Below are 10,000 nucleotides of genomic sequence, written 5' to 3' on the forward strand. Positions count from 1 at the left end.
GCTACAACTACTACTGTAACTATTGCTCCTACTACTCTCTTTTCACTCACCTTCCCGCCGCCGCCTCCGACTCGCTTTACTACTCCTACTCTCCTTCCACTACTCCCTCTCTCCTTCTCTTTCAGTTGTAGTTACAGTTCCTTCTACCCTTAATGACCACGCTCTCGCTTTCTCTCACTCCCTTTCTTTTATTCTCTTTCCATCTCTTCTTTTCCTTTCTTCATCTCTTACCCTTGGTCTCCCTCACTTCCCTTTCTCAGCTGCAATTTCGGCTGCCGTTTCTGATTTTCTCTTTCTCTCTCCTTCTCCCTCTCTCTCTCACTCTTACTCTCTCGCTCACTCATTCGCTGACTCTCTCATTCACTCATTCTGTTTCTCTCCCTCGATCTCTCCCACTTTCTTCTACTCACCATCGTCGTAAGCTATTTCCCTGTTCTCATACCTCCTCCCTCTGTTCCTCCATCGTCTTTTCTCCACTCCGGCGTCATCCTCCCGCCGTCACCTTCCTTTCACACCCTTTCCCTTTCTCTTTTTTTCTGTTTCTGTTTTCCCATCATCCTTCATTTTTCCGTCGTCTGCTTCAATGAATAACAGCTCTTTACCTTAACTTTGAATAACTACTCTTATTATATATATATATATATATATATATATATATATATATATATATATATATATATATATATAGATAGACATACTTTGTATATTTACACATAAATCTGTATTCATACGTATATGCTAATGTGTGCGCGTGTATATGTAGAAAATATAGGGGTGCTTTACATATACACAGATCATATATATATATATATATATGTCTGTAACAATATATATGTATGTATGTATGAATGGAGTGTGCATGTCCACGTGTACTCGCGTGCACGAGTGTGTACGTAGTATGTGTACGTGTATGCATGTGTGTAATGCTTACATACAGATATACAGGTGTTTATGCGGATGTAGATAAAAGTCTACTTTTCACACATTAATTTTATGTCTATATATTTGTGAGCGTATGTATGTATGTATGTGTGTATATATATATATATATATATATATATATATATATATATATATATATATATATATATATATATATATAACAGTTACACATGCATATATAACAGGCACACGTAGTATAGAGGTGCACATGTGTTTACGGCGAAATTCCCCACCATCAGAGTCACGCCCCCCCCCCAAGTCATAATAGCGACCCCTATCTTGCTTCACGTCCATCCACGTCCCTCCCTTAATACCGACCCCTATCCAATCATCCCTATTCCCCCCATACAAAAGACCCCTATATCCCCGCCCCACCATATCAAACTTTTTTCCTACTTCTACAACAGACTTAAAAACTTTTCTTGTTAATTCATCTTTTGTTTTCTTGCTGTTGCTGCAGTCGAAACTACTGTTGCCAGTGTTGTTGTTGATGTTACTCGTGTTGTTATTGTTGTTCGTGTTGATTTCACATTGTTAATATTGGTGTAATTGTTGTTATTGTTTGTCATTATTATTAATAGATTAATTGAGGTGGATTACAGCGATGAAGTGGCAGAATCGTTAGCACGCCAGGCAAAATGCTTAGTGACAGTTCGTTCGTCTTCACGTTCTGAGTTCAAATTCCGCTGAAGTCCACTTGACTTTTCAGAGTCGATAAAATATATACCAGTTTAGTACAAGGGTCGATGTAATCGACTTTCTCCCTCACTCGAAATTTCTGGCCTTGTGCCAAAATTTGAAGACATTAGCAGAGAGGCGGATGAAAGCGAAGAACTGGCAGAATCGTTTGCATTTCGGACAAAACGCTTTAGTGGTATTTCTTCTGAATTTTTAAATTTTGAGTTGGCCTTTCATTCTTTCGGAATCGATAAAAATAAGTACCAATCGAATACTATTTGTGCTGAGCAAAGTTGGAAATGATGAGTAGAGAATTGGATTAAGGTGACAGCTAGAGAGTTGCGTTAAGGTGATATATATATATATATGTATGTATGTTTGTATGCATGTATGTATGTATATTATATGTATGACATTATAATCAAGGATAAAATCTAAATAGGATTTTATCAAGTATTTAGCATGTAATAAACCATTTATGCAAAAATTGCTACAAAGTATTTAATTTTATAAATAAATAAATAAATATCTATATATATATATAATGATAATAATATTAGGGAGAAAAATTCAAATTTACAGATAAAAACTCAATTATATATGTGTGTGTGTGTGTGTGTGTGTGTGTGTGTGTGTATAACACAAACAAGCCAACGCTGGTGGGATCAAACATAAACACAAAGCTGCACACACACACACACACACACACACATGTATATAATTATTAAAGTGGAAAAGTTATCAGAAAAAGGTATCTATTCAATTTTTCATATATATATATATATATATATATATATATATATATATATATATATATATATATATATATATATATATATATATATATATATATATATATATATATATATATATATATGTATGTATATATATGTATATATATATATATATATATATATATATATATATATATATACCATTTACTAGTTATTTTTTATATACTTCATTGTATTTTTAGAATAAGGTGTTTATGATATATTTATTTATATATATATATATATATATATACATATATATATATATATATATATATATATATATATATATATATATATATATATATATATATATATATATATATATATATATAATACAAATGATATATGAGCATATACATATATGTACATACCTACATCTACATGTATATATAGATGCATATCCGGGTACAGGACGTCAAAAAAGGAACGGGAACAATAACAAAGCACAAAAAAACGGACTTTCTTTTACGGACAACAGAATGAACACACAGGAAAACAGACGAGCCACCTATGGAACTTTTCCTTCATCAGCTGCCTCTATTCTAAACTAGGCGTTTCGAAATATATATATTTTTTGTTTTTGTTTTTTAAAATTTCCTTCGCGATTTAGTATAGCTCTAGCCTACCCTAGCAGTATCCTTCATCCATCGCTTTTTTTTGCAACAACTAAGGATTATTATTATTAGTAATAGCAATAGTAGCAACGCGGCAAGTTGGCACAATCGTTAGCGAGCCGGGCAAAAATGCTTAATGGCATTTCGTACGCTCTTATGTTCTGAGTTCAAATTCCGCTGAAATCGACTTTGTCTTTTAGCCATTGGAGATCGATAAAATAAGTATCAGTTGAATACTGGGCCGATGAAATCGGCTTACCCCTTTCTCCGAAATTGCTGGCCTTGTGCCAAAACTTGAAATCATTATTGTTGTTGTTGTTCAGGCAGCATCATTAGCAGCTGGGTAAAATACTTAGCGCTTAGCTCTTCATCTTTTCGAGATCGACAAATTAAGTACCAGTTAAGTACTGGAGTCGATGTAATCGACTTACCACCTTCTCCAAAATTACCGGCCTTGTGCCAAAATTTGAAGCCATTATTATAACTGTTATAGCTATTAAGGCAGCGAGCTGGCACAATCGTTAATACACTTCGCGGTTATTCTTCTGACTTTTCGGCAGAATTAATCGATTATAAAATTTCACTTTCTTTTCAATCACTGTGATTACGCAAGAGTAAGTATATATATATATATATATATATATATATATATGGGAGAATGTACGAAAAAACAACAACAGACGAGGACAGGTGGTGTAAATAACAAAAGGATGTATTAGTATGACGCTCGGGAATACGGAAAGTCTTTGACGTTTCGAGCTACGCTCTTCAACAGAAAGAATACGGAGACAAGGAGAAAAACACGGAGAAAAAAGATTGAATAGTGTTCAGTCAACGGTCAATCATATATATATATATATATATATATATGAATATGTATATATACACACACACACAGAGTAGAACCTCGGTTTTCGAACAACTCATGAATAAATTGTACTTTATCTCCTGTCATTCTAATATTCATTTAATACAGTTGTACCTCAGTTTACGAGCGCCTCTGATCACGAATAAATCATGCATTATATATATCTATATCTATCGATATATATAAAGCATGATTTATTCGCGATGAGAGTTGTTCGAAAACCGAGGCACTACTGTATATGTATACATTGTTGAGGTTATAAGAATTTTTTTTATAAAACTTTTGAGAGAACATGAAATAATTCTTTTTGGGAAAATCTCGAAACGCAAAGCTGTAAACAATACCTTTTACTATAGGGACAAGGCCTGGAATTCGGTAGGAGGTAGATAGTCGATTACATCGAACTCAGTATTCGACTGGTATTTATTACATAAATTACTGAAAGGGATAAAAAGAAAAGTCATCCCCGGCGGTATTTGAACTCAGAACGAATAGAGAAGAGAAACGCCTCTAATAATTTTTTTGTCAGGCGCTCTAGCGGTTCTGCCAGCTCGTCGCCTTACATAAACCCATCCGTTAATTACGTGTAAATTTTGGGAAGAAAACCCTTTTGGCTACAAAAAAAAAAATCAAAGGCTGCACACATATATATATATATATATATATATATATACACGCAAATACATAAACATATACGCATATACATACCAACGTGTGTATGTATGGACAACTGAAGAGGGGTAATATTCTTTATGTTGCATGTCTCGTTTCTCTGTGTGTTTCGTTGTTCGAAAAAGAAGTTCGTTTTCTGTTTTCGTTTTTGTTTTCGTTTCTCATTGTGTTTAACGTTTTTCTTGATGTCCTGTACCTATATATGCTTGTATGTATACATATAGATGTCGGTATGTACATATATGTATGGATATATGCATATAATTATATATTATTTATGTTTTATATATATATATATATATATATATATATATATATATATATATATATATATATATGCGCGTATTTGTGCGTGTGTACATACATACATACATACATACATGCATACATACATACATGCATGCATGCATACATACATACATAATAAATACATATATATATATATATATTTATATATGTGTGTGTGTGTGTGTGTGTGTGTGTGTGTGTGTGTGTAAATGTGTGTGTTTGTGTGTATGTGTGTGTACATGTGTATGTATGTATGTATGTATGTATGTATGTATACGCATATTAACGCGTATTTACGGCTATACTGGGGAACGATATATCAAACCATTGATTTGGGACAGTTAACTTTTAGTTGCAATATCTATAATATAATTTTGCCATAGAAATAAGATATGCTTTTCATATTTACGATTCTTTAACTACATCTAAATGTATATATTTTTAAACATCGAATATAATGTTTACATATCACATTATCTTAAACGTTATGCGTTTAATTTAGTTGCTACAGTTCTTGTTTAGCCCAAGGACTGACCTCTTCAACTTACTTCAGATCAAAGACATTCAGGCTTCTTCTTATAACATCATCATTTATCTTTTACTTGTTTCAGTCATTGAACTGCAGCCATGCTGGAGCACTGCCTACAAGAATTTTTAGTCGAATGAATCGAAAGAAGTAGTATGGTGGACCCGTTTGATTGAGCTAAAGACAGACACTTTCCTCTTTGGCCAAGCCCTCATCACTTGAAAAGGAAGTTGAGAGTGGAGAGGGAAGTGTTGCCTTGTAGCAAGTTTGTTGAAAGGTGGGTGAATGTTGGAAGAAGGGCCAGTGTGAAAGGACCAATTCTGAGCGTGCACCTGTGAAAAAATAAAGGAGAAGCGCTCTTGCCCTGTTGATCAGGCACCGTGGATTTTGTGGGGTTTTCCACGAGGACCTTAAAGCGCCTCCCCTTTTGGGAGTTTTAATTTGTTTAATTTCTATTGTTATTTATATTGTTTACACGCGGAAAACCCATTGTATCGTCCTGTTTTTCTCTTTTATGTTGTATGTCATTTAATGTTTTTGCATGTGAGCCCTGTGACTAATAAAAGAATAAATTATTATTATTATTATTGAGTGAGAGAGCAACGCATGCCATCAAAGTGACACTGGGGTAAAATATACGAAGCCCAGTATACCCATCATGACTACCCGTCTGATAAGGGTACACCAGGCACATGCATTACAACCATATGTGCGCGACATGGTGATCTCATATCAAGATAAACAGCGCATGACCTCGCAGGTGGAGCCCAGTTAGAATTTTCTTCAGGTCGGGTAGCCCATCCCGTTCAAAAGGTCCCTGAATAAGGTTTGTTTAAGGATGTTGAGCAAAACACCAATGTTTCCAAAGGTGATTTATTATTATTATTATTATTATTATTTTATGTTTGACTTTTGTTTTGCATTTGTACAAGTTGGATCCAAGTCTCACCCAGAGACCTCAAGAGACAACAAGTTAGAAGTTCATGTAGGTGTTATGCCTAGGGTACCATATATTTGGATTTGTACAGTTTTGTTCAAGTGAATGTTTAAGAAACCATAAGAAAATTATGTTTGCTTTAAAATTTGAGATCACATAGACAGTATTTTACGTAGGATATGGGCAGTTCCCATGAGCACTATCTTTTGGACTTCAGCCATTTTGGGGTTTCCTGGTATCTGAGCTAGGTAGTAATCAGCCCGTTTCGCTGTCATTCCCAGGGCACCTATGACAATAGGTATTGTTTTCGTCTTCAGATTCCACATTTTGCTAATTTCTATTTCAAGATCTTTATATTTGCTCAGTTTTTGGTAGGTCTTGACAGATACGTTTATATCAATTGGGACAGTCATATCAATGAGGAGGCATGATTTTTGTCTGAAGTCTTTCAGTATGATGTCTGGCCTATTTGCGTCTATCTTTCTGTCAGTTTGAATGGTGAAGTTATTATTATTATTATTATTATTATTATTATTATTATTATTATTGTGCAATAGTTGTCAATGTATTAGTACTCTTGAGTGTTTCTGTGTGTAAAGACACATATCTAAGCAAATAATTATCTTCTTCGTTTGTATTTTAATGCACGTGGTTTAAAATAATGATGACGACGTTGATGCTGATGCTGGGGATAAGGATGATGATGACCATGATTTTGAGATTATGATGTCTGATTTAGACACAACTTCAGCAATTTTGAGGGTAGGGGGTTAGTCAATTTTAGCGGTCCCAGCATATATAATATGTTTCTTATCACCATAAAAGTAACGTTGATAGGCTGTACCTACCAAAAAAAAAAAAGAGAAGGAGGCACAAATTTCTTAAGCACAAAAAACACTATTACTACAGCGATATTGGGTTTGAACGTAGTGAATAAAGAGTAATATTTGCAGCTAGAAATATTCAAAAAGTTACTGGAACAGTAGGGTAATTCAAGAACAGAAAGAAGGACTAAAAGACAAATAGCTGGAAAAAGAAGGAATTATATGACCCAAGTCATGCGAGAAACCGAGAATGCTGGAAGTAAAGAACTCTGGTTGTGGCTAACAGATAGAAACTGAATCGCCAATTAGAGCTGCTGGGGAAAAAGTCATTTGACTGAATTTAACAAAAGCAAAGATTGGTAACTCTCAGAGAGCAAATACAGAATCTCTGAAAAAGGAGACGAAGGTATTAACTATCTTTTAAGCGAAACCTCAGAAACATACTCAGAAAACTGCTTTGTTGGGGACAGCAAGGATTTTGAGATTTGTACTTGGGAGGCTGGTACATGGGAAGAGATACTGTGATACTTTTGATAACAGGTTGTCGTCCGCTCTTACAGAATTAACCGGAGCAAGTAAAATTGAGTGCTCTGAGAAGTAAAATGGAAATAACAACAATGATAATAATTCTTTCTTCTAAAAGTGCAAGGCCTGAAATTTTAGGGGATGGGACTAGTCGATCACATTGATCGCAGTGTTTCACTGGTACTTAGTTTATCGACCCCGAACGGATGAAAAGCAAAGTCGACCTCGGCGGAATTTGAACTCGGAACGTAGAGACGGACGAAATGCTGCTATGCATTTTGCTCCGCATGCTAACGATCCTGCCAGCACTCCACTATAACAACAACAACAATAATAATAATATCTAACAAAGCCACAAAACTACAAGTGTAGAAGGAACGTAAGGGGCACGGAACGTAAGAGGGCGTAATTTAATACTGAATGCATTTTTACCCAACCTTCAACCAATTCTGGCACCTCTATGATCTTAAGCAAAAAACTGAAAGACAGATTTTCTTCCTTTTTGCTGTTCTATATTTCTTTGATGTTGAACCACTGTATGAAGCGTCGAACTTTTCTTTGTTTTTTCCTTACATTGTAAAATCAAATATTTTGTACTATATGTGCTTGTCCGTTTTACTTGAAAATTTTCGGTTATTTCAATAACTATTTCACTGAACAGAACGTGATCAAAAAAGAAAAAGAATTCTAAATCATCTCTTGGCTAACAAATTTACAGTGCCCAAAATACACTTCCGACTGTTACGCATTCTCATTCAAAACACAATATAATAATGCAACTTACACAGACATGTTGTACATAGTCACCTCCCAAAATTACACCCAATTATATCCGAATATTTATGACACAATTCACACGTTAAACGACTGTCCCGCTATATTATAACACAACTTGTACGTCACAAATTCTGCACAAACAATTCCAAATGCAATGACACATTTCACACACTACATATTCTATATATTCATCCCCACCGATGTCACTGGTGAAAACTGAAAAGGGTGAAGGACTGCTATATTTTGATTATCTTCTCGAAACTGGATTCTCCAAAGCGTTCCTTGAGAATTTTCGGTTCCATCCGAACCATGAAATCTGTTAAATTAGCCGATACAATCAACTGTACTCTCTCACTAAAGTCAGCAATAATCTACCCTCTAAGAGGTCCTACTATCCATTCCCTATGTTCTATATGAGCGCATTATTTTAGTTGTCCTCTTTATTTCTCCAGCAACTAACGTTTTCACTTTAGATTACTGTTAAGATCAAACGCTCCAGAAGATGGTCACCTTTTGTAAAGGACTTCTAGCTTCCTGGACGCTTTTAGTTTGGGCTCCCATAACCTCTTGTTCGTCTTCAATCATTAGTACTGGTGGCATGTATGTTATACATGTGTAAGTGTGTATATTCTCATGTATATACGCATATATTTATATACGTGTGTAAATATACATACATATAAGCATTTGAATGTATATAAATACATGTATAGGTATAAATTTGCGTACATTTATATATATATACATGCATGTACGTATGAATTAAGGTGCGTGGTTTAGTAGTTAAGGTATTCGACTCACGATCGTGAGGCCGTGAGTTCAATCCTTGGCGATGCGTTGTATCAAGACACTTTATTTTACGTTGCTCCAGTCCAATGAACTACCAAAAATGAGTAGTACCTGTACTTCAAACAGCCAGCCATGTCACATTATTTGTCATGTTGAATCTACTTCAGAACTGCATTGGGGTGCATGTGTGTGTGGAGTGTTCAGCCACATGAGCGTCAATTTCACAAGCAGACTGAGCCGTTGATTCGATCAAATGGAACTCTCATGGTTGTAATCGAGGGATATATGTATGTATGTATATTTACATATATATATACGTTTTATTTACACATACATTATATATACATATATGAATCTATATATTTATGTAATAAACACGAAAGCACATCTTATCTCTCTCTCTCTCTCTCTCTCTCTCTCTCTCTCTCTCTCTCTCTCTTTCTTTCTTTCTTTCTTTCTTTCTCTCTGTATTTAAAAATCCCGTTTGGTCACCGGATTGTCCAAGTCCAGGCAAGGTTGTTTTGTAGAAAACCAGCAGTCACCCGTGCATACCAGTCTCCTTTCTCCACGCCACCAATGTTGTCCAAAGGAAAGACAAAGTCCCACAGAGCTTGGCACCAGTGACGTCGCAGCTCATTTCTACAGCTGAATGAACTGGAGCAACGTGAAATAAAGTATTTTGCTCAAGAATGTAACATAAAGCCCGGTCCGGGAATCGAATTCACAACCTCGCGATTGTAAACCCGACCGAGCCATGCGGCTTCACCTCCTGTGTGTGTGTGTG

The 10,000-nt window shown here is 35.1% G+C and overlaps 1 protein-coding gene and 1 long non-coding RNA gene across 2 annotated transcripts in view; one reads left to right on the forward strand and one right to left on the reverse strand.

Moving 5' to 3' along the window:
- Positions 1-10,000, reverse strand: part of LOC106874585 (uncharacterized) — a 78,070-nt gene that overhangs the window by 27,596 nt on the left and 40,474 nt on the right. The window lies entirely within an intron of this gene.
- LOC128248603 (uncharacterized) overlaps positions 1-10,000 on the forward strand; it is a 23,816-nt gene that overhangs the window by 876 nt on the left and 12,940 nt on the right. Inside the window, exon 1 of the long non-coding RNA XR_008264785.2 lies at positions 1-15. This exon is cut by the window's left edge and continues 876 nt beyond it. This is a non-coding gene — a long non-coding RNA (uncharacterized LOC128248603). The remainder of the gene's footprint in view (positions 16-10,000) is intronic.

Source organism: Octopus bimaculoides, chromosome 8 (genome assembly GCF_046866305.1).
Source record: "Octopus bimaculoides isolate indiv1 chromosome 8, ASM4686630v1, whole genome shotgun sequence".
In the NCBI taxonomy this organism is placed as follows: Eukaryota; Metazoa; Mollusca; class Cephalopoda; order Octopoda; family Octopodidae; genus Octopus; species Octopus bimaculoides.